Genomic DNA, 23030 nt, shown 5'->3' with positions numbered 1-23030 from the left:
TTATCAGAGCTGGGCAGCAAGGGGAATGGAGGTGTGTGTGTGTATGGGGGGCGCTGTGTGTCTGGGAGTGTACAGGCGTGCGTGAGAAACAAAATCTATGTGTGTGTGTGTGTCTGAAAGAAAGAGGTGTGTGTGTGTGTGTGTGTGTGTGTGTGTGTGTGTGTGTGTGTGTGTGTGTATGTTGGTGTGTGTGTTGGTGTGTGTTTGTTCAGAAATTGGACACAAACTCTGCCAATAAAATAATGACTTGGCCCCAAAGCTCCAGCCAGTCTCTTGGGCTGTGTAGCAGCGTCCAATGGGGGAATGTGATGTCTTGACTGCTCCCTATAAGAGAGAGGGAATTCTGACACACGCACACGCGCGCACACACTCCACGGGGCTTCCATCAAAGCAGCTGGAGGCTGAACAACAACCCTTTAATCAAATCAAATCAAATGATTTGCCACATGCACCGAATACAACAGGTGTAGACCTTACAGTGAAATGCTTACTTACAAGCCCTTAACCAACAATGCAGTTTTTAAGAAAAAAATAAAAAGTGTTAAGTAAAAAATAGATAAGTAAAAAATACCAAATAATTTAAGAGCAGCAGTAAAATAAAATAACAGTAGGGAGGAGTGGGTACCGGTATAGAGTCAATGTGCGGGGGCACCGATTATTCGAGGTAATTGAGGTAATATGTACATGTGGGTAGAGTTAAAGTGACTATGCATAAATAATAAACAGAGAGTAGCAGCAGCGTAAAAGAGGGAGTGGGGTGGGGGGGACAATGCAAATAGTCTGGGTAGCCATGATTAGCTGTTCAGGAGTCTTATGGCTTGGGGGTAGAAGCTGTTAAGAAGCCTTTTGGACCTAGACTTGGCGCTCCGGTACCGCTTGCCGTGCGGTAGCAGAGAGAACAGTCTATGACTAGGGTGGCTGGAGTCTTTGACAATTTTTAGGGCCTTCCTCTGAGCATTCTTTAAAAGGAACGTGTAGCGGTCATTCCTCATGCTTCATGGGTAATAGGGTTTAAAGTTAACCCAGGACATTGCCTAGGAAGATATGCTTCCATTCTATTCTATTTTCAACACAAGAGGCGGTGGTTTCACAGTTTGGCTAATGGAAAGCTCATGTAAGACTTCCCAAATGAGTCACTATGTGTTATGCGGTTAGGAGGCCTTTGGAGATGAGTTGAGTCAATGTTATCTTTTATATGGTGGAAAATAGTGTTTTGTCTCTGTTTCTTCACCCCAGACTAGACAATGACAGCAGCAGGAGAGGATGGATCATTATTTTGAGATAAAAGGGGCAAAGCCGCAGTGGTGGGTACTGTGCGCGTGCGACGGTGAAAAGTGGACTCTCCCACAGTATCCCAGAGAGAACGGTTCCTCTGAGAATTACTCCTACAGTTTAGTTGTTCTCTGAGACACACAAGACAACGGGAGACACTATCTCAGAAATGTTGTGTGTGTGTGCACCTCAAAGTTCCTGTCTCATACTGCAACTTGTAGTAGGAGCAGAATACTATGACATGTACAGTACTTGCTAGCATTCTCAGTTCAATAAGATTAGCTTACTATATACCACCATAGCCATCTCATCCTCCTCATTCTCCTACAGTAGCGTAGTAAGCATATATTGCTCTTAATGTTCTAAGTATATAATGAACACCCCGTGAGTGGGGACTTGCAAATGAATATTTTCAAAGGTAATTACCCACAATCCCTCACGGGTGTAATTAATCACGAGTAGTAAGCTAAGGGCGAAGGGCTTCATATATTAATGACATGTACTTATACACATGCAGTATATTTTACTCTGCCGCCAACTAATATGTTCATTAATAATGAGGTCAATTTATCAAAGCTTCTCCGGGACTGAATATATCAGCATTGATTGTATCCCAAATGACACTCTATTCCCAACATAGTGTACTACTTTTGACCAGAATCCTATGGGCCCTGGTCAAAAGTAGTGCACTTAAAAGGGAATAGGGTGCCATATGGGACGCAGACATTAACATTACCTCAGGATGGGGAGAGAGGGGTTGAGGGGCCTCTGGTCCAGTGCTTTCCAACATGTTCCGTCTCATTGGAGTGTTATAGTTGGATTTAGCTAAATCACCTTCTGTGCTGCTTCATTTGAACAGGGCATATCAAAGTAAAGGAGTAATTTGCATGGTGGAATAGCTTTAGGTCATCCTGAACATGTTTTACGGCATGAGAGGTTCATTTTGTCTACTGGAGGATGGAGAAGGATAGAGGATTGTCAGGGAGTCTGTGACATCCATCACTATTATTATATGGTTCTCACTCTATGGACTGTTGCCATTGTTCAATGTGCAGGAAAGGAGACAAGGAGAAGACGAAACTATAAACTATTGAGATGGACCCAATCTCTATTACTTTCTCTCTCCCTCAACTCCTCTCTCTCCCCCTCTTTCTCTCTCTCTCTCTCTCCATCTCTCAGACACAGGCTGTAATCCCCTGCTTTGATCAGGCCTAATGATTCTCATCAGCGCTGCTTAAGGAGGCCTGGCCCTGTGCCCAATGCTGCTGTGTGTGTGTGTGTGTGTGTGTGTGTGTGTATATGTCAGGCCCTCTTAATGAGGTGGAGCTGGAGCGTGCCTCAGAGTAACCTTAGGGGCAACTAGGGTGGCATAACCACGACCACAAACATTCCTCCAGCCAGCCCCTGACATGCCCACAGTAAAGAGACACTGGGCACACACTGAAAGATCCTCTCTATAGAGGCTGACATCGTTCTATAAGCATTTATGACGGGCGACAGGTTCAGTACACATCACTGCATTCTGTATCTATCACGTTTCAGGAGAAGACCCAGATGCAGATAGTGTCGAAGTAACAAAAGTTTATTACAAAAACAGGGGGCAGACAAACGACAGGTCAAGGGCAGGCAGAGGTCAGTAATCCAGATCAGAGTCCAAAAGGTACAGAACGGCAGGCAGTCTCAGGGTCAGGGCAGGCAGAGGTCAATAATCCAGGGTGGTGTGACAAGGTACAGAACGGCAGGCAGGCTCAGGTTCAGGGTCAGGGCAGGAAGAATGGTAAAAACCGGGAAACCAGGAACTTGAGAAAGCCAGGAGCAAGGGGAAACCCACTGGTAGGCTTGACGAAACAAAATGAACTGACAACAGATAAACAGAGAACACAGGTATTAATACACTGGGGATAATGGGGAAGATGGGCGACACCTGGAGGGGGGTGGAGACAATCACAAAGACAGGTGAAACAGATCAGGGTGTGACAGTATCAGAAAGTAGGTTGGCCCCCTCTTTGAAGTCTCGTAGATCGATGCCTTGCTCCCTTTCTGTTTATAAAGCTTTCCTGCATAAACTTCAGCCGTACCTTACTTCATGGTTAACCTACAGATGTACGAGATACCAGACCCGGTCTCAGGAATGGCTAACTCTAGAGATCCCTTTGATCTACACTGAGTTGGATAAATCTGCTTTTAGTTCTTTTGCACCCCATACAGAGCTCCCTGCAACTTGAAGTTCTGGTGTCTCTGAGGCAGTTCAAATTGTTGATTATAGACCTCTTTACTGAGGAATGTGATTGTTTTACTTGAATTTCTTGTAAATCTTGTAAATTTGTATTATGTTGTAAATTGTGTAAATAGTATGAATTGTGTAAATAGTATGAATTGTGTAAATAATATGAATTGTGTAAATAGTATGAGTTGTGTGTATGCAGGGTTCCCTTGTGAAAGAGGCCTTGGTCTCAATGGGACTCCCTGTGAAAATAAAGTTTTTAAAAAATGATTTCACTGGGCCTTGTGCTGTGTAGATCCATAGTCTTTTAAGCCTGTTTGTGTTCCCACCTACATACTTAGTGTTCACCAAACATTGTTAGTGCATGTGCTTACCTTTGCTATACTGTAATATGATCCGAAATCAGTAACTTTGGGAGTTGAACCATTCACTTCACTTCATTCTATTCTCTCCCACTGTGCTGCATCCTCATTGGCATATTGTACCACTGTGCCAGTATGTACCACTGTGCCCTTCTATTGTGTGGCATGAGGAGGCAATCTGGGTGTGACCCTCCTGGGTTAGTTTGTGCAATGCATTAGCTTTTGTTGTTTTAAAGGTTAAGCTGTATCAGTGGGGCTCAGGGAGTGAGGTGTGTGTGTGTGTGTGTGTTATACGTTTATTAAGTTAAGCAGGGCTGTATCAGTGAGGCTGAGGGAGTGCTGTCTCTTATCTACCTCTTGAATAATGCAGGAGGCCCAGGGGCCAGAGACCAGCTACCTGTGCCAACCTGTCCCACTGTCTCTCTCTTTACTAACACACACTCAAGCAAACACACACACAGCTCCTATTTAGATACACTCACACTAGCAAATATATACATGTACTAAGCACACAGTCCTGCAACTCTCCTGTTTTTACACACGCACACACACACACACACACACACACACACACACACACACACACACACACACACACACACACACTGCCCCACTCTTTTGGTTAGCTCTGCTCCGATGCACCTGGAGAGACACAGAAGGAAACAGGGAAATGTATCATGTTCTGTTTATCTCCTTGATTATTTACCTCAACCTTCGGCAGTGCAGTTCCATTTTTTTTTTTTTTTTTTTTTTTTTTCTCACTTTATTTAACCAGGTAAGCCAGTTGAGAACAAGTTCTCATTTACAACTGCGACCTTGCAAAGATAAAGCAAAGCAGTGCGATAAAAACAACAACAACACAGAGTTACATATGGAATAAACAAAACGTACAGTCAATAACACAATAGAAAATCTATATACAGTGTGTGCAAATGTAGTAAGTTATGGAGGTAAGGCAATAAATAGGCCATAGTGCAAAATAATTACAATTGAGTATTAACACTGGAGTGATAGATGTGCAGAAGATGATGTGCAAATAGAGATACTGGGGTGCAAATGAGCAAAATAAATAACAATGTAAATAACAATATGGGGATGAGGTAGTTGGGTGGGCTAAATACAGATGGGCTGTGAACAGGTGCAGTGATCGGTAAGCTGCTCTGACAACTGATGCTTAAAGTTAGTGAGGGAGATAAGTGTCTCCAGCTTCAGAGATTTTTACAGTTCGTTCCAGTCATTTGCAGCAGAGAACTGGAAGGAATGGCGGCCAAAGGAGGTGTTGGCTTTGTGGATGACCAGTGAGATATACCTGCTGGAACGCATACTATGGGTGGGTGTTGCTATTGTGACCAATGAGCTAAGATAAGGCGGGGATTTGCCTAGAAGTGATTTATAGATGACCTGGAGCCAGTGGGTTTGGCGACGAATATGTAGTGAGGGCCAGCCAACGAGAGTGTACAGGTCACAATGGTGGGTAGTATATGGGGCTTTGGTGACAAAACGGATGGCACTGTGATAGACTACATCCAATTTGCTGAGTAGAGTGTTGGAAGCTATTTTGTAAATGACATCGCCGAGGTCAAGGATCGGTATGATAGTCAGTTTTACGAGGGCATGTTTAGCAGCATGAGTGAAGGAGGCTTTGTTGCGAAATAGGAAGCCGATTCTAGATTTAATTTTGGATTGGATATGCTTAATGTGAGTCTGGAAGGAGAGTTTACGGTCTAACGCCTAGGTATTTATAGTTGTCCACATATTCTAAGTCAGACCCGCTGACAGTAGTGAGCGGGTACAAGCAGCGTTTGATTGAAGAGCATGCATTTAGTTTTAATAGCGTTTAAGAGCAGTTGGAGGCCACGGAAGGAGTGTTGTATGGCATTGAAGCTTGTTTGGAGGTTTGTTAACACAGTGTCCAATGAAGGGCCAGATGTATACAAAATGGTGTCGTCTGCGTAGAGGTGGATCTGAGAGTCACCAGCAGCAAGATCGACATCATTGATATACACAGAGAATAGAGTCGGCCCGAGAATTGAACCCTGTGGCACCCCCATAGAGACTGCCAGAGGTCCAGACAACAGGCCCTCCGATTTGACACATTGAACTCTATCTGAGAAATAGTTGGTGAACCAGGCGAGGCAGTCATTTGAGAAACCAAGGCTATTTAGTCTGCCAATAAGAATGCAGTAATTGACAGAGTCAAAAGCCTTGGCCAGGTCGATGAAGACGGCTGCACAGTACTGTCTTTTATTGATTGCAGTTGTTATATCGTTTAGGACCTTGAGCGTGGCTGAGGTGCACCCATTACCAGCTCTGAAACCAGATTGCATAGCAGAGAAGGTTCAAAATGGTCGGTGATCTGTTTGTTAACTTGGCTTTCAAATATTTTCGAAAGGCAGGGGAGGATGGATATAGGTCTGTAACAGTTTGGATCTAGAGTGTCACCCCCTTTGAAGAGGGGGATGACCGCGGCAGCTTTCCAATCTCTTGGGATCTCAGACGATACGAAATAGAGGTTGAACATGCTAATTTTAGAAAGAAAGGGTCCAGATTTTCTAGCCCAGCAATTTGTAGGGGTCCAGATTTTGAAGCTCTTTCAGGACATCAGCTATCTGAATTTGGGTGAAGGAGAAGCGGGGGGTGCATGGGCAAGGGTGCAGAGCTGGTGGCCGGGGTAGGGGTAGCCAAGTGGAAAGCATGGCCAGCCATAGCAAAACGCTTATTGAAATTCTCGATTATCATAGATTTATCAGTGGTGACAGTGTTTCCTAGCCTCAGTGCAGTGGGTAGCTGGTAGGAGGTGCTCTTATTCTCCATGGACTTTACAGTGTCCCAAAACCTTTTGGAGTTAGTGCTACAGGATGCACATTTCTGTTTGAAAAAGCTAGCCTTTGCTTTCCTAACTGATTGTGTAAATTGGTTCCTGATTTCCCTGAAAAGTTGCATATCGCGGGGGCTGTTCGATGCTAATGCAGTACGCCACAGGATGTTTTTGTGCTGGTCAAGGGTAGTCAAGTCTGGGGTGAACCTGGGGCTATATCTGTTCTTAGTTCTGAATTTTTTGAATGGGGCAAGCTTATTTAAGATGGAGAGGAAAGCACTTTTGAAGAACATCCAGGCATCCTCTACTGACGGAATGAGGTCAATATCCATCCAGGATACCCGGGCCAGGTCAATTAGAAAGGCCTGCTCGCTGAAGTGTTTTAGGGAGCATTTGACAGTGATGAGAGGTGGTCGTTTGACCGCGGACCCATTACAGACGCAGGCAATGAGGCAGTAATCGCTGAGATCCTGGTTGAAGACAGCGGAGGTGTATTTAGAGGGTAAATTAGTCGGGATGATATTTACATTTTACATTTTAGTCATTTAGCAGACGTTCTTATCCAGAGCGACTTACAGGAGCAATTAGGGTTAAGTGCCTTGCTCAAGGCAGTTTCACCTAGTCGGCTCGGGGATTAGAACCAGCGACCTTTCGGTTTCTGGCACAATGCTCTTTACCACTAAGCTACCTGCCGCCCCTATGAGGGGGCCCATGTTTACGGATTTAGGGTTGTACCTGGTAGGTTCCTTGATAATTTGTGTGAGATTGAGGGCATCTAGTTTAGATTGTAGGACGGCCGGGGTGTTAAAACTATCCCAGTTTAGGTCACCAAGCAGTACAAACTCTGAGGATAGAAGCAAGCAATTCACAAATGCGGCAAGCGGCAACAGAGAGATACTTATTTCTGGAAAGGTGGATTTTTAGAAGTAGAAGCTCAAACTATTTGGGTACAGACCTGGATAGTATGATAGAGCTCTGCAAGCTATCTCTACAGTAGATTGCAACTCCGCCCCCTTTGGCAGTTCTATCTAGACGGAAAATGTTGTAGTTCGGGATGGAAATGTCTGAATTTTTGGTGGCCTTCCTAAGCCAGGATTCAGACACTGCTAGAACATCAGGGTTGGCAGAGTGTGCTAACGCAGTGAATAACTCAAACTTGGGGAGGAGGCTTCTGATGTTAACATGCAAGAAACCAAGGCTTTTATGGTTACAGATGTCAACAAATGATAGCGCCTGGGGAGTAGGAATGATACTGGGGGCTACAGGGCCTGGGTTAACCTCTACATCACCAGAGGAACAGAGGAGGAATAGAATAAGGATATGGCTAAAGGCTTTAAGAACTGGTCTTCTAGTGCGTTGGGTACAGAGAATAAAAGGGGCAGATTTCCGGGCAATGTAGAATATATTCAGGGCATTATGTACAGACAAGGATATGGAAGGATATGAGTACAGTGGAGGTACACCTAAGCATTGGGTAATGATGAAAGAGATGGCATCACTGGAGGTAGCAATTGAGCAGTAAAGGAACAGTCCAGCAGGCATCAGCTGTGTAGCTGAGTGATCATAAGGTCCAGTGAACAGCAATAGGTAAGTCCGGGAGCAGTTCGTAGGCCGCTACAGGCGAGCAGGAGGCATGGCTGTTGATTGCGCGTGCTAGCGGACCGGGGCAAGCAGATGGATCTTCGTGGTCGTCGCAACAGGAAGCCTGTTGAAACCACATCAGACGATTACGTCGGCAGACCAGTCGTGATGGATCGGCGGGGCTCCGTGTCGACACTAGGAGGTCCCGTCCGGTTGACAGAGAGGTAGATAGCCGGGAGATGGGCCTGGCTCAAGGCTAGGTCAAGGCTAACTGTGCGTCGGGACAGTGGTGATTAGCCAACAACAGCCATTCGGTTGCAGCTAGCTAGTTGCGATGATCCGGTGTTAAGGTCCAGTGATTCAGTGATTCCGGCAGAAAATCTGATATGCTCTGGGTCGATAGCACACTGTGCAGACTGGCCGATAATTGTCCAGGCTAGAGCTGGCTGGTAGGTAGTGCAGGCCACGGACAGTGGTGAAGACCGCTAACGGTGGCTAATAGCATGTAGCTAGTTAGCCGGCTAGCTGGCTAGTTTCAGCCGTAGTTTCACCCAATGTGAATCCATTCCACATTGGGTGAGGCGGGTTGCAGGAAAGTATATTTAGTTAAAGGACGGAAAAAATAAGGTTTGAAGGTCTTTCCCTCCCAGAGAGATGACTTATGTTACAACAGGCAGTGTCTTTTATTCTAATTAGCGTGTGATTAGCAAAACCTGGATTAGCATAGTTTAATTGTTTGTTTGACTGTGTTTTTCTCCGTGACTGGCAGTGTGCGTGTGCGCATGTGTGTGTTCTGCGTGACTGACTGACTGTCCCGGGAGGAGGACGCCATGAGGCAGATGCGTCTGTCGGCGTTGACCCTCTGGGGTGGCGTGCTCGATATCTGACCCCCACATGACCTCCTGACCTCCCAACTGTTTGATAGGGCTTTACTTTATGTGATTTGTTGTTTTAATTCAGCTACAGTTGATTCAGATATGGCCAAGAGGAAAAATCATTAACTTGTATGTAATGCTTAGTAACAATTTAGGCTTGTCTGAATGAGCCTCTATGGTAGTATCCAATGTGAGTTACTAAGGGGGACTATTTGCATGTGACGTTTTCCCATATAATATCCTACATTGACACATCTTTTTTGCCACAAGCCCATATCAGTCAAACAGACTCCTAATGGAGAATTCAATCTCACATTTAATTTGCCATTTTAATGCAATTTGTAACACAAGTTTCTTTTCCCCTCTGAGGCCATTTGTCATCATAATTTAATCATCGAACAATGGTGCATCAATCTTCTGCCCCTGACTGATATAGCCTATCAGTAAATAAACTTTCAATAAATAAACTTCAATAGTAATTCTTCCCAAGACAGCCACACATGTGGATAATTAGAAAAATGGCCTCAGCACCAAAGGCTGTTGATTTAGTTATCTTGTTTATGCCGGGAGAATGGATGACGTTAAGTAAGTTGTTTTCGTTGCACCCAGAAGCTGTCTGCCATGTTTCGATCTCTTTGTGTTTCTATTGTAGTCTATGTGCGAGAAAGAGCTAGTCTGTGTTCATTAGGGCACATCGTTGCAAAACTTGTAGCAAAGGAAACCAAAAACGAGCATTTCTTATTGGATAGATAGTTACTCCATTCCTGTTTGTCTGTTTTCTTCTGTTTCGTGCCTAATGAACATCACCCAGGAGAGTACCTCTACCTACCCCTAGCTAAAGTGATTGCCAGCATCAACGCCTGTGCTCTGAAATGTGATTATTCACTTTATTATGGAGAGAGCTCCCCTACTGTGAATTTAAATGGCTGCCTTTGGAAAATGTTCATTACATTTGATCTAGCTCATTGTTTCCCAACTCCAGTCCTTGAGTACCCCCAACAATACAAATGTATGTTGTAGCCCCGGACAAGCACACCTGATTCAATCATCAAGCCATACATGAGTTGAATCAGGTGAGTTTGTCTGGGGCTACAACTAAAATGTGTGCTGCTGGAGTTGGGTGTATAATCAGAAGGGGAAATTACCTGAGTTTATCGTTTAGCTTTTATCTATCAGGACCTTTTGTGAGGCTGGTTGGTTGATTTAAAGCCTGGGTGCCATCTAGTCACCTGTCCTGGCCTGCAATCATCTGGGTCATATTCATTGGGGCACACTGTAGCAAAACGCTTTTCAGCGTAATGTGAAACAAGTGGTTTAATTTTGGACAAAAAAACTACGTTTCAACAGAACATGAAAACAAGAGGTTCTTCTTGGACAAATCCAGGTAGTCCCTCCCTGTTTTAGTTTGTTTGGTGCCCTACTAAAATAAGTCCCTTATGGCACTGTAGTTGGGGTACCCTCTTTTCAGAGATAAAGACCAATTTACAAATCAGTGGAAATCATAATGAATCGCTAAAAACATTTATTTAAGTCAACATTTAATAAAGCAATTTGATTATAAAGGTCATAAATAGGCCTATTCACAACTAAATTATTATCAATTGATTAAGTGATTCAACAATTATAAGGACAATATGCATAGCAGGAAACTTATTTATACAAGTATTAGCAGAAATCACATGCAAAAAAAAGAAATAAAGAGATAACGCTAAATCTATCAAGGATATAGGAAGTAAAGGTTATGGGTCAATTTGGAATTGGTCTTCAGTAGCAGATAAAGTTGAGGCTCTCCTGGCAGTCCCGGGCTTCCCATGCTCCCTCCGTTGCCATGGCCCCACAGCGGAGGTTCCAGACGGGGCACTGATGCTGTCCACCCTGGGGCCAGGCCTCGTACTCTAGGGGGTCCCCGTTCCCCCACAGCCAGCGGTTGGCCAGGTAGCGCAGGCCCATCCACACATGGGCCGTGGTGGTCTGTCCTCTCTGCTCTCCCTCTGGGCCAGAAGCAGCTCCGTCTCAGACACCAGGCTGGTGAGGTCAATGTGCTGCTCCCTGCAGTACTCCAGAGCCTCCTCCCACGTCTTCCTCTCCCTCACCATGATCAGCTTCAAGCAGAAGAAGGGTAGCTGATAGTATACAAACCAATCAGACCATAGGCTTCTTTAGGCCTGTTGTTTGGTTGATCCTTGTCCCAGGTACCAAGGTAGGTTGCGTATCCGCCTCCTGACCACCTCCAGCCTGTTAGGTTGTGGGGCTCTCTGTACAGACCAATCCAGGTGTAATAATGAATCCATCCACCTGCTGACCTTTGTACCTGCTGCTCTTCCCACTCACTGCTGATGGAGGACAGGTCGGTGTAATGTTCTCTGCAGAACTCCTGAGATTGTAACCAGCTTTTCCCGGCAGAAACATAGACGTGCTTCCCAGATACAGAGGTGTATGGTTGATTCTCCCCGTCTCCCATCACCCCAAATACCCACCACACACTGGACATGAGGAGCACTGTGTAAACGGTCTTCTCCATGACAGTGTTGTGTTCAGATTTGAGGTGAAGTGTGTCTCTTCTGCTGTTGCTGTTATGTCTGATGAGGCTGGTCTGTTTTGAGGCACGATGGTCCAATAGAAGAAGAGCTTTACATTTTTGTTTTGGAAATATGCTCACCTGTACAAACATAAGGAAGACAACTCTAACATACAAATGATGTCTCTTTGGGAGATCACTGAAGATGGGTGGAAAAAGTTGAACAGGAGTTAGCAAGTTACACGTACAACTTTGAATGAGGGGCCAAAGTTGTTTGTCTGGTCGTTGTGTCTCTACTTGTCAAACAAATTCTCTGACACATGAAAAGGCTGCTCTTAGAAAATGGATGGAAAAGGTTCGGGTCTGTGCAAATAACATAAATAACTTTGAATGAGGAGTGACAGTTGTTAGTTTAGCGCCACTGCTTTAGGAGCGTCTTCCCTTGACACCCCGGCCAGTTCCTCCCTGCCCGGTTGCCTGTGCAAAATAGCCTAGAATCATAGCAAAATAGGATCTGATTTAGAGGAAAATGTAATTGTATTCACACTTTTTAATTACTTTCAATCGACAAATTGACTTTTAACTAACTCAAGATGAGACAGATGGGCCTTTTACAATTGGGACCACACAGTGGGCAGAAAAAGCAAGGAGGTGGGCAGAGCCAAGCAAGAGCTAGAGAGATCCAATTGGCACGTATTAGCATGTACTGTATTTGCATATTTCCGTTAGGGAACGTCTCTGAAGTACGTGTGTGCAATAACTTGAATTCGCCCTTGGATTCCTTCTAAACAACAACCATTTTAGAAACTCTGGCAAAGGGTAGTGCTGAGCGATTAGGGCTTTTTAAGGTCGGTTCGGTAACGCATTTTAATTTCTTCAAAATTATTTAGTATTTTTTCATGTTGAGATCTCTAAATCCAGCTGAGAATATCACAGATGAAACCACGATTGCCGTCTCCCAGGCTGGGCTCTGCAGATTAAATCAATTATTGGTCTGGATAGGCCAGAATTTGTGACACGTCACTCCCTATGTAAATGTGGGATGTGAAATCTGACACTTCAAGTTAGCTCTTCTGACAGAGTGGTAGCGGGGAGTAGACAGATGGGGCTTTCTGGCACTATAAGGCACTGGACCCTGCAATGTTCACAGAGTGCTTTGTACACCAAAATGTTAGTCGGAACTGGTCTAGAACCGCTCAAATATCCCTTTGAGCATGGTGAATGAAGTTATTAATTACACTTTGGATGGTGTATCAATACACCCAGTCACTACAAAGATACAGGCATCCTTCCTAACTCAGTTGCCGGAGAGGAAGGAAACCACTCAGGCCAAGGGTGACTTTAAAACAGTTACAGAGATTAAACTCTGTGGTAGGAGAAAACTGAGGATGGCTCAACAACATTGTAGTTACTCCACAATACTAACCTAAATGACAGCGAAAATAAGGAAGCCTGTACAGAATAAAAAATATTCCAAAACATGCATCCTGTTTAGAATAAGGCACCAAATTAAAACTGCAAAAAATGTGGCAAAGAAATTAACTTTGTCCTGAATACAAAGTGTTATGTTTGGGGCAAATCCAACAAAACACATCACTGAGTACCACGTTTCCTATTTTCAAGCATGGTGGTGGCTGCATCATGTTATGGGTATGCTTGTCATCGGCAAGAACTAGGGAGGTTTTTTTTTTATAAAAAGAAACGGAATAGAGCTAAGCACAGGCAAAATCCTAGAGAAAAACCTGGTTCAGTCTGCTTTCCACCAGACACTGGGAGATGAATTCACCTTTCAGCAGGACAACAACCTAAAACACAAGGCCAAATATACATTAGAGTATCTTACCAAGATGACATTTAATGTTCCTGAGTGGCCTAGTTACAGTTTTGACTTCAATTGGCTTGAAAATCGATGGCAAGTCTAGCAATGATCAACAACCAACTTGACAGAGCTTGAAGAACTTTACAAAGAATAATGAGCAAATAGTGTACAATCCAGGTTTGCAAAGCTCTTACAGACTTACCCAGAAAGACACACAGCTGTGATCACTGCCAAAGGTATTCTAACATGTATTGACTCCAGGGTTTGAATACTTATGTAAATGTGATATTTCTGTATTTCATTTTCACTTTGTCATTATGGGATATTGTGTGTAGATGGGTAAGAAATATTTATTTTTTATCCATTTTTGAATTCAGGCTGTAACACAACAAGATGTGGAATAAATCAAGGGGTATGAATACTTTCTGAACTGGTCCAGAACAGTGCCTTGCAAAAGTATTCATCCCCCTTGGCGTTTTTATTTGGATTTCATGTAATGGACATTCACAAAATAGTCAAAATTGGTGAAGTGAAATGAAAAAAATTACTTGTTTCAAAAAATTCTAAAACATAAATAACGGAAAGGTTGTGCGTGCATATGTATTCACCCCCTTTGCTATGAAGCCCCTAAATCTGGTGCAACTAATTACCTTCAGAAGTCACATAATTAGTTAAATAAAGTCCACCTGTGTGCAATCTAAGTGTCACATGATCTCAGTATATATACACATGTTCTGAAAGGCCCCAGAGTCTGCAACACCACTAAGCAAGGGGCACCACCAAGCAAGTGGCACCATGAAGACCAAGGAGCTCTCCATACAGATCAGGGTTGGGTTATAAAAAAATATCAGAAACTTTGAACATCCCACGGACCACCATTAAATCCATTATTAAAAAATGGAAAGAATATGGCACCACAACAAACCTGCCAAGAGAGGGCCGCCCACCAAAACTCACAGACCAGGCAAGGAGGGCATTAATCAGAGAGGCATCAAAGAGACCAAAGATAACACCTGAAGGGGTTGCAAAGCTCCACAGCGGAGATTTGAGTGTCTGTCCATAGGACCACTTTAAGCCGTACACTCCACAGAGCTGGGCTTTACGGAGGAGTGGCCAGAAAAAACCTACATACATACCGTACATTCCTCTCGCTCTCATGTGGTCTGTGTGCGGGGCCAGAAAGAATAGGCGCAATGGATTCTGGAGATTATAGTTAATTACTATGTTTTCTGCACTGACCTGGGTTGAATATTTGCCTATTGAAAACTACAACTCCCTACAGCGTCCCACAGTTCTTCTTGATTTGATGTCTCTCGTGCTTGATAAGATTTCTCTTTAGAGAAACGGCGCGTTGAGCTCACCATTTTTTTTACTATACTAAACAAAAATATAAATGCAACATGCAAAAATGTCAAAGATTGTACTGAGTTACAGTTCATATATGGAAATCAGTCAATTGAAATAAATTAATTAGTCCCTAATCTATGGATTTCACATGACTGGGAATACAGATATGCATCTGTTGTTCACTGATACCTTAAAAAATAAGGTAGGGGCGTGGATCAGAAAACCAGTCAGTATCTGGTGTGACCACCATCTCCACATCTCCTTTGCATAGAGTTGATCAGGCTGTTGATTGTGGCCTGTGGAATGTTGTCCCACTCCTCTTCAATGGCTGTGCGAAGTTGCTGGATATTGGTGGGAACTGGAACACACTGTCGTACAAGTCGATCCAGAGTATCCCAAACATGCTCAATGGGTGATGTGTCTGGTGAGCATGCAGGCCATGGAAGAACAGCGACATTTTCAGCTTCCAGGAATTGGGTACAGATCCTTGCGACATGGGGCCGTGCATTATCATGCTGAAACATGAGGTGATGGCAGCAAATGAATGGCATGACAATTGATCTCGTCACGGTATCTCTGTGCATCCAAATCACCATTGATAAAATGCAATTGTGTTCTTTGTCCGTAGCATATGCCTGCCCATTCCATAACCCCACCACGTTGACATCAGCAAACCTCTCGCCCACACAACGCCATACACAAACATGGTCTGTTGTTGTGAGGCCAGTTCAACATACTGCCAAATTCTCTAAAACAACGTTGGAGGCGGCTTATGGTTGAGAAATTAACATACATTTCTCTGGCAACAGCTCTGGTGGACATTCCTGCAGTCATTTTTTATTTCAGCTCATGAAAGATTGGACCAACACCTTACATGGGACCAACACCTAACATGTTGATTTTGTATTTTTGTTCAGTGTAAATGGAATTCAAGAAATTGAACCTATGTCAAATAAATATAGTATTTGGTTAATCGCTCAGCACTAGCAAAGGGTCAAGTCTATAAAACTTGGTGCGCTCTATTCCTACCAGATTTGAGTTTTGAACAGAAAACTGTACTGAGATAGGATGTGTCATCCGTGAGAACATTTGCAGAATGTCAGCCCAGTTTAATCTTGCTACATCTTCTGCCTCTACGTTGCCACTGCACTACCTCTCATCACCATATTTGGTAATGATTGGATGCCCCTAGCAGACGCTTCAAGTTTTTCTACGTGTCCAGTCTGGGTTTCCACTTTTATGTCAACACTAGTTATTATTTACCACTTAGCTACCCCATTTTGTTTGCCTTCTGTTGAAACAGCTCACCTGGCTGGGTCAGATAGTTTAATTTAAAGACAATCATTGAGCTAGTTCACCTTTGTAACTTTCAGAACACTTTTTCAAAACACTTTTGCATGTGCCAGGTGTTCCATACAATTTTGTTTGGTAGGACGACACATGAAAAGACAAATGACTGTTGCTCCTCATTCAAAATTATGCACTTCATTTGCACACATTTGTTCAAACTTTCCTGTCCACTGTGTACCCACTGCATCAGTCACATCTCCAGACATCGGACAGGGAATTTGTTTGGGGAAAAAAGAACACCATTTGTGTTTTTAGATTTGCTTGCAGCATGTTTGAATGAGCATGCAAAGAAACTTTCCTTTCAGCCTGTCTCAAAAACAACTAAGAAATGTAAAGTTCTGCTCTTGGTCCATTGTGCCTCCAAACAGATCAGCCTCATCCTCATCCTCATCACTCATCAGTCAAATCATCAGACGGAGCAGACACAGCAGAACAGACACACTTTACTTCACACCTCACATCTGAACACAACACCACAATGGAGAAGACCATCTCCACAGTGCTCCTCGTGTCCAGTGTGTTGGGGGTATTTGGGAAGAGACTGATTAAATTTTGGGACAATCAAAATTCTTTGGTATCTGGGAAGCACATCTATGTTTCTGTTGACATAACCTGGGCACAAGCTCAGAAGTTCTGCAGAGAGCATTATACTGACCTGTCCTCCATCAGCAGTGAGTGGGAAGAGGAACAGCTAAGAAGTGTTGCAAGTAGATGGTTGTATCGTTGGATGATTGGTCTGTACAGAGAACCTTACAACCAAACAGGCTGGAGGTGGTCAGGAGGTGGATATGCAACCTACTTTGGGACCTGGGCACTCAAACAACCAAACAACGGTCTCTTGGAAAACTATGGTTTTCTCTATTGTGATGGGTGGCATAACTATGAGAATGTTCCATCCCCCTTCTTCTGCTCTAAGCTGATCATGGTGAGGGAGAGCAAGATGTGGGAGGAGGCTCTGGAGTACTGCAGGGAGCAGCACACTGACCTCACCAGCCTGGTGTCTGAGACGGAGCTGCTTCTGGCCCAGAGGGAGAGCAGAGAGGACCAGACCACCACGGCCCACGTGTGGATGGGCCTGCGCTACCTGACCAACCGCTGGCTGTGGGTGAACGGGGACCCCCTAGAGTACGAAGCCCCAAGGTGGACAGCATCAGTGCCCCCGCCTGGAACCTTAACTGTGGGGCCATTGCAACGGAGGGAGGGTGGGAGGCCAGGGATTGCCAGAAGGGACTCAACTTCATCTGCTACTAGAGACCTTCTTAGGGAAGAGGGACCTGAGAATCTCATATGGTGCATCTCAATAGTCCAAATTGCTTTCCTCTCAAATTCGAATAAGATTTTAATTTTAAAAATACACTTTACTTCACACCTCACATCTGAACACCGCAATGAAGAAGACCATCTACACAGTGCTCCTCATGTCCAGAGTGTGGGGGCTAAGAGATTGATGAAAGCCTCATCTTGGGACAATCAACATTCTTTGGTATCTGGGAAGCACATCTATGTTGGACAAAACATGGGCACAAGCTCAGGAGTTCTGCAGGGAGCATTATACTGACCTGACCTCCATCAGCAGTGAGTGGGAAGAATAGGGTGCATCTCAATAGTCCAAATTGGTTTCCTTTCAAATTCTAATAATATTTTAATAAGAATGATACAAATCCACCATTTTAATTTAAACATGTCCTTTCTTGTAAAAATGTTCCTACCACAGTGAAAAAGTACACATACTGTACAGTACAGGCTCTTACAACTTTTCAATGAGAGATATCTTACTTCCTCCTTTAGGTTTAACTTTACTGTGAGTCATTGGAGGTAAGTAATTATGTCTGTTTTAAGATACTTATCAAAGCAGCATAGCCTTTGCTATTAGGCTCTAATACGTACTTCCCCAGAAAAACACAGTTCTGACAGCGAGGCGGAATATGAGCCAATTACGACTGTTTGTGCATTTCCATTACTAGCGTGTCGGGTTCTATATTTACCGTGGCAAATGAAATAGCCGCCGGGGTGCTAATAGCTAACAGCGTCTTTGACACAAGCACATTGGAGATGAACAACAGGTTATGACCAAGGGTCCAACGGAGACCAGGCGCTAATTGGAACAGGTTGCACCTCTCTACTGTACTCCTTGCCTTACAGAACAGACCTGAGTATACTTAGTAATGATCAAACCCAGTAGGTGGGCAGAAGGAGGCAGCAGAGCGCCATTCAGTGCTTAATCAACCAATCCGAGACCTCTGCACCTCTTTCATGAGGTTATTAGACAGGAAGTGTGCCTCACAGGGGGTGCTGCCGCAATGCCAACCTGAGGTGATTACCAAGGCAACAAACTCTGACGGTTAGGCCTACACACAATGAGACCTCAGCATTAGGAACTTTAATATTATTAGATAAGGTTGGATAATCCATTAACTTCACACTGTTAGTCGAGATTAGAAGTCACCCCTCACAAGTTCTTCTTGTGTTTGAGCGGCTCACTGGTTGTAATTAATTCAAATATTATTTAATTATACTAGTGTGGCTACCCAAATCCTTACTGCAATCTGATTATTAAAGTGCCCCACTAATTTGATTTTATGTTGCCATACCAACCACGAGCAGACAAGCTCTCCAGGGATTTTTAATTGGTGGCAATTAATGTAGTTTGTCCAGTGTTAGATGTCCAATTATGCAAAATAATATGTCTATTTTTCAAAGGTCAGTCAATGTTGCAGAGAATATGTATTAGTGAAATTGATAGTTTTCCATCAAAACGGAATCAAAAGTGGAGAGGTGTTCTTCTGGGCCCGTAATCAAAAAGCTTCTCAGCATAAGCGTGGTGATCTAGAATCAGTTTTCTCTTTTAGATCATAATGTTTAAGATTATATGAACTGGGAGGATCTGATCCTAGATCAGCACATACTTTGTCAATACAGGCCCTGGACCTTTAATTGTTTTGCACCTGCTTTGTCCATCACAGTGGTATAACTGCCAGGCAGGAAGAATCCCATTAGCCATCACTGTCACTGTTACCATGGTGACATACCATACCCTTGCCATTTGTTTGTTTTTCTAAATGACACGTCTGACTGGAGCTGAGGAGATATCCTTGAATGGCCCACTACAGGAACAAGCACTTCTCATGTGAGGTTAAAGGACAGGTGTGTGTTCGTGTGAGGGTGTATGTCTGCACGAGCGTGCATGTGTGTATGTGCGCATGTGCCGAGGGTGTGTGTTTGTGTGCGTGTGTGCGCCCGTGTGTGACCCCGTGTGTGACGTGCACATATGTGTGTGCATGTGTGTGTGTGTCTCTGAGAGTGTGTGAGAGACGTACATGTGCACACACACACACACACTTTCAGAGATGCACTTACTCTCAAAGGCACCTCGGCAACATCCAATTTCACAAGGTCCACAAATGATTGAGTGGGGAGAGGTGTTGCGTTTCTATTTATGCCCGTAAACGAAGGCGGCAAGAAAGGTTCCTACCCACTCGTTTCATTGCCGCCAAGCCTGTCACAGAGGTGCCTTTGTTCAGACAGATTACACTACAGAAGAAATTAATCAAATAAATCTTTCAAATGTTTCCCCATGAATATAAACACTGTTTGACTGTAATCAATATTGGATTGGACAGACACAGACTAGACTTAGAGCTTTCAAATGGAAGATGTAAATAAATAAAGTGACATTGCAGTCTGATGGAAGTGGAATATAAATCCCCCCCAGCAAAATAGTATTTTTCAGTTTGAGTACAAATGGGCAAAATAAGCACACACTCACTTTGAAAGTGTGCTTCAAAGCTCGTCAAAGCTAAACCCAACAACACAATCACTATGTACGATCAGTCACCCAACCATTCGCCTATCATTTTTATCAACATACACGTATTTATTTAGACAGTGAAGCAAAAAATTTTTAAATATGGCTCTATACTCCAGCATTTTGGATTTGAGATCAAATGTTTCATATGAGGCGACAGTACAGAATGTCAAGTTTTATTTGAGGGTAGAAATGAAAGCACTTTATGTATCTTGTCCCCCCACTTATAGTGTATTAGAGTAGTCAAAAGGTTAGTATTTGCTACCATATTCCTAGCCAGCAATGACTACATCAAACTTGTGGCTCTACAAACTTGTTGGTGCATTTGCCAAATACTAAACTTTTGACTAAATTTAATACGCTATAAAAGTGAATTTGTCCAAATACTTATGACACCTTCAAATGGAAGGACAAGATACATAAAGTGCATTCATTTCAAAATGGTAAAACAAATGTATGAAAATACCCTCAAATAAAAGGTGACATTTTGTACTTCCGTCTCATATAAAAAATTTTGATCTCAAATCCCAAATGAATAGTTTTAGTTTTACTGTCCAAATCAATACATAGGGGAGTGTACCTCTGTGCTAGCATTTTTTAAAATATCAAACCAGATAGATGCTCGGAATACAGTACATAGCTGGGACTACAGCACCCCAACACACACACATACACACACGCACACACACACTCACACACACACACTACTTGCAATGCAGCAGCTGTATCCACCATAGCCAGTCTGATTTTTAACCTCAGTCCATCAATTTGGAGAGATTTCTATCTGCTCCTACAGAACTTTCATTGAAAGTTTTATATAATATATAATAATATAATAATATAATATGCCATTTAGCAGACGCTTTTATCCAAAGCGACTTACAGTCATGCGTGCATACATTCTTTTTTTTTTTTTGTGTATGGGTGGTCCCGGGGATCGAACCCACTACCTTGGCGTTACAAGCGCCGTGCTCTACCAGCTGAGCTACAGAGAACCTATCACCTCCCATCCGTCTGTCTCTCCCATCCCGCCCCTGTCAATAGTGTTTTTGTGCAGTTTGACGCCCAGCCATCATGCTGGGTTTTGTGTGCGTCCACCTCTGGTCCTTCTCATGAATCTCATATCTGCCCAGCGGAGTGAAGAACTGCCAGGAGTTTCCTTCTCCCAGGCCTTGACACTAACATAGAATACACATTTTTTCAGACTTTTTCACTCCTCATTGCAGTCAATCATGCGACTGGATCGTGTTTTAAAGGCAATATTCATGAGTGGGAATACTCAACATGTCAATCAATTATTGTTCATCGCCACAATCAAAGTGAAGAGTTTTTCCTATGAGAATGTGATATTCCTATGAGAATGTACATTTTTTGTCCTGCTTTCTAGTTTTATAATTGCTCTACAACAGTGTCAGATCAGGTAATGTTGCTAGGGTCTAGGGAACTGGTAATGCCGAGCTACATCTCGTGGCGTTGCAGCATATGTTGCCTGCCAGCATATATCGTCTGCTGAGGGAGACCAGCCAATTAAACAGCAGGCTGTGGCAGGAGGCGCCTGTCTGTGACACCGTCTCCCAGGTGCCTTTGCAGCGCAGGATCACTGAATTTTTGTAGACAACCCCATGGGCTGCCTCCCTTTAGGAGTGCTGCCAGAAGAGGAGTAAGGGGGAGCTTATGTTTTGGCTTTGAGACACAGGGTGTGTGGAGGTAGTAAAATAGCCAGTGGAAGTACTGTCACCCTGGATAAAGAAATGCTTTTCAGGGCCAGTGGTATAGACGTTGCTTCTGGAGTATGTTGTGTTGCAGTGCGGAGCGTTGTGAGTTCGCATCCCAGTCAGGGCGGGATTTCCACTCTGTCACACTTACAGAGCGAGAAAGTCCTACAGTGAAGAGTTGAATTTGACCTTGGAATAAATACAACATTACTCATCAGAGCCTGTGAGACTTTATATGCACGCCGGCAGGAGGAGAAAACTCAATGTGTTATTTATGCAAGTGTCCTCCGTCCTCCAGATTGTCACAAAACCATTTTTAGTTTCTCTACAGCTCCATTCAGTACATTTGTGCTCTTACTGTGGTCAACAATAGATAACAACAGAAGCATTTGAGACGGTATGTCTCAAGTGTAATCTTGCAGAAAGTCAGGTGTCTTTCTCTAACTGGCTATATTGTTTGGTGAGTGTGACTGGACCATTTCACTTTCATGTTTGAGCATCCTGTAGTTACTTTGTATGCTACAAAGACACACAATGAAAGGCAAACAAAAGAAGCCAACAGCAACACCCACCTGAGACAAACATACATGCATTACCTCATGTTGAGAATTGTAATACATATATAATATTACATCTGCATGAATAAGCCTCACACAGATTCTGCTACCGAGGTCCAGACAGTGCTGACAGAGAAAAGCCCAGCCTAGTTAACTGCACTGGCCCACTTGGCAGTGTCTCAGTATGGGCTCTCTCTGTCTCTCTCTCTCCACTTCCCTCTCTCTCTCTGTCTCTCTCTCTCTCTCTCTCTCTCTCTCTCTCTCTCTCTCTCTCTCTCTGTCTCTCTCTCTCTCTTTGTCTCTCTCTCTCTCTCTGTCTGTCTCTCCCTCTCTTTCGCTCCACCATCTCTGTCTATCTCTCTCTCTATCTGTCTCTCTCCCTCTCTCTCTCCACCATCTCCCTCTCTGTCTGTCTCTCTCTCTCCACCATCTCTGTCTGTCTGTCTGTCTGTCTGTCTGTCTGTCTGTCTGTCTGTCTGTCTGTCTGTCTGTCTGTCTGTCTGTCTGTCTGTCTGTCTGTCTGTCTGTCTGTCTGTCTGTCTGTCTGTCTGTCTCTCTCTCTCTCTCCCCACCATCTCTGTCTGTGTCTGTCTCATTATCTCTCTCTGTCTCTCTCTCTCTCCCTCTCTCTCCACCATCTCTCCACCATCTCTCTCTCAATGTCTCTCTCCCTCTCTCTCCACCCTCTCTCTCTCTCTCCATCCCAACTGTGTTCTACAGTGTTATTTATCCTGGTCTTCTGGAACAACAGCTTATCCTGCCACCCAAGCCTGTTCCAATTAGCTCT

This window comes from Coregonus lavaretus (genome assembly GCF_964263955.1).
Source record: "Coregonus lavaretus genome assembly, chromosome: 40".
Taxonomy (NCBI): Eukaryota; Metazoa; Chordata; class Actinopteri; order Salmoniformes; family Salmonidae; genus Coregonus; species Coregonus lavaretus.
Note: the sequence above shows the minus strand (reverse complement) of the source record.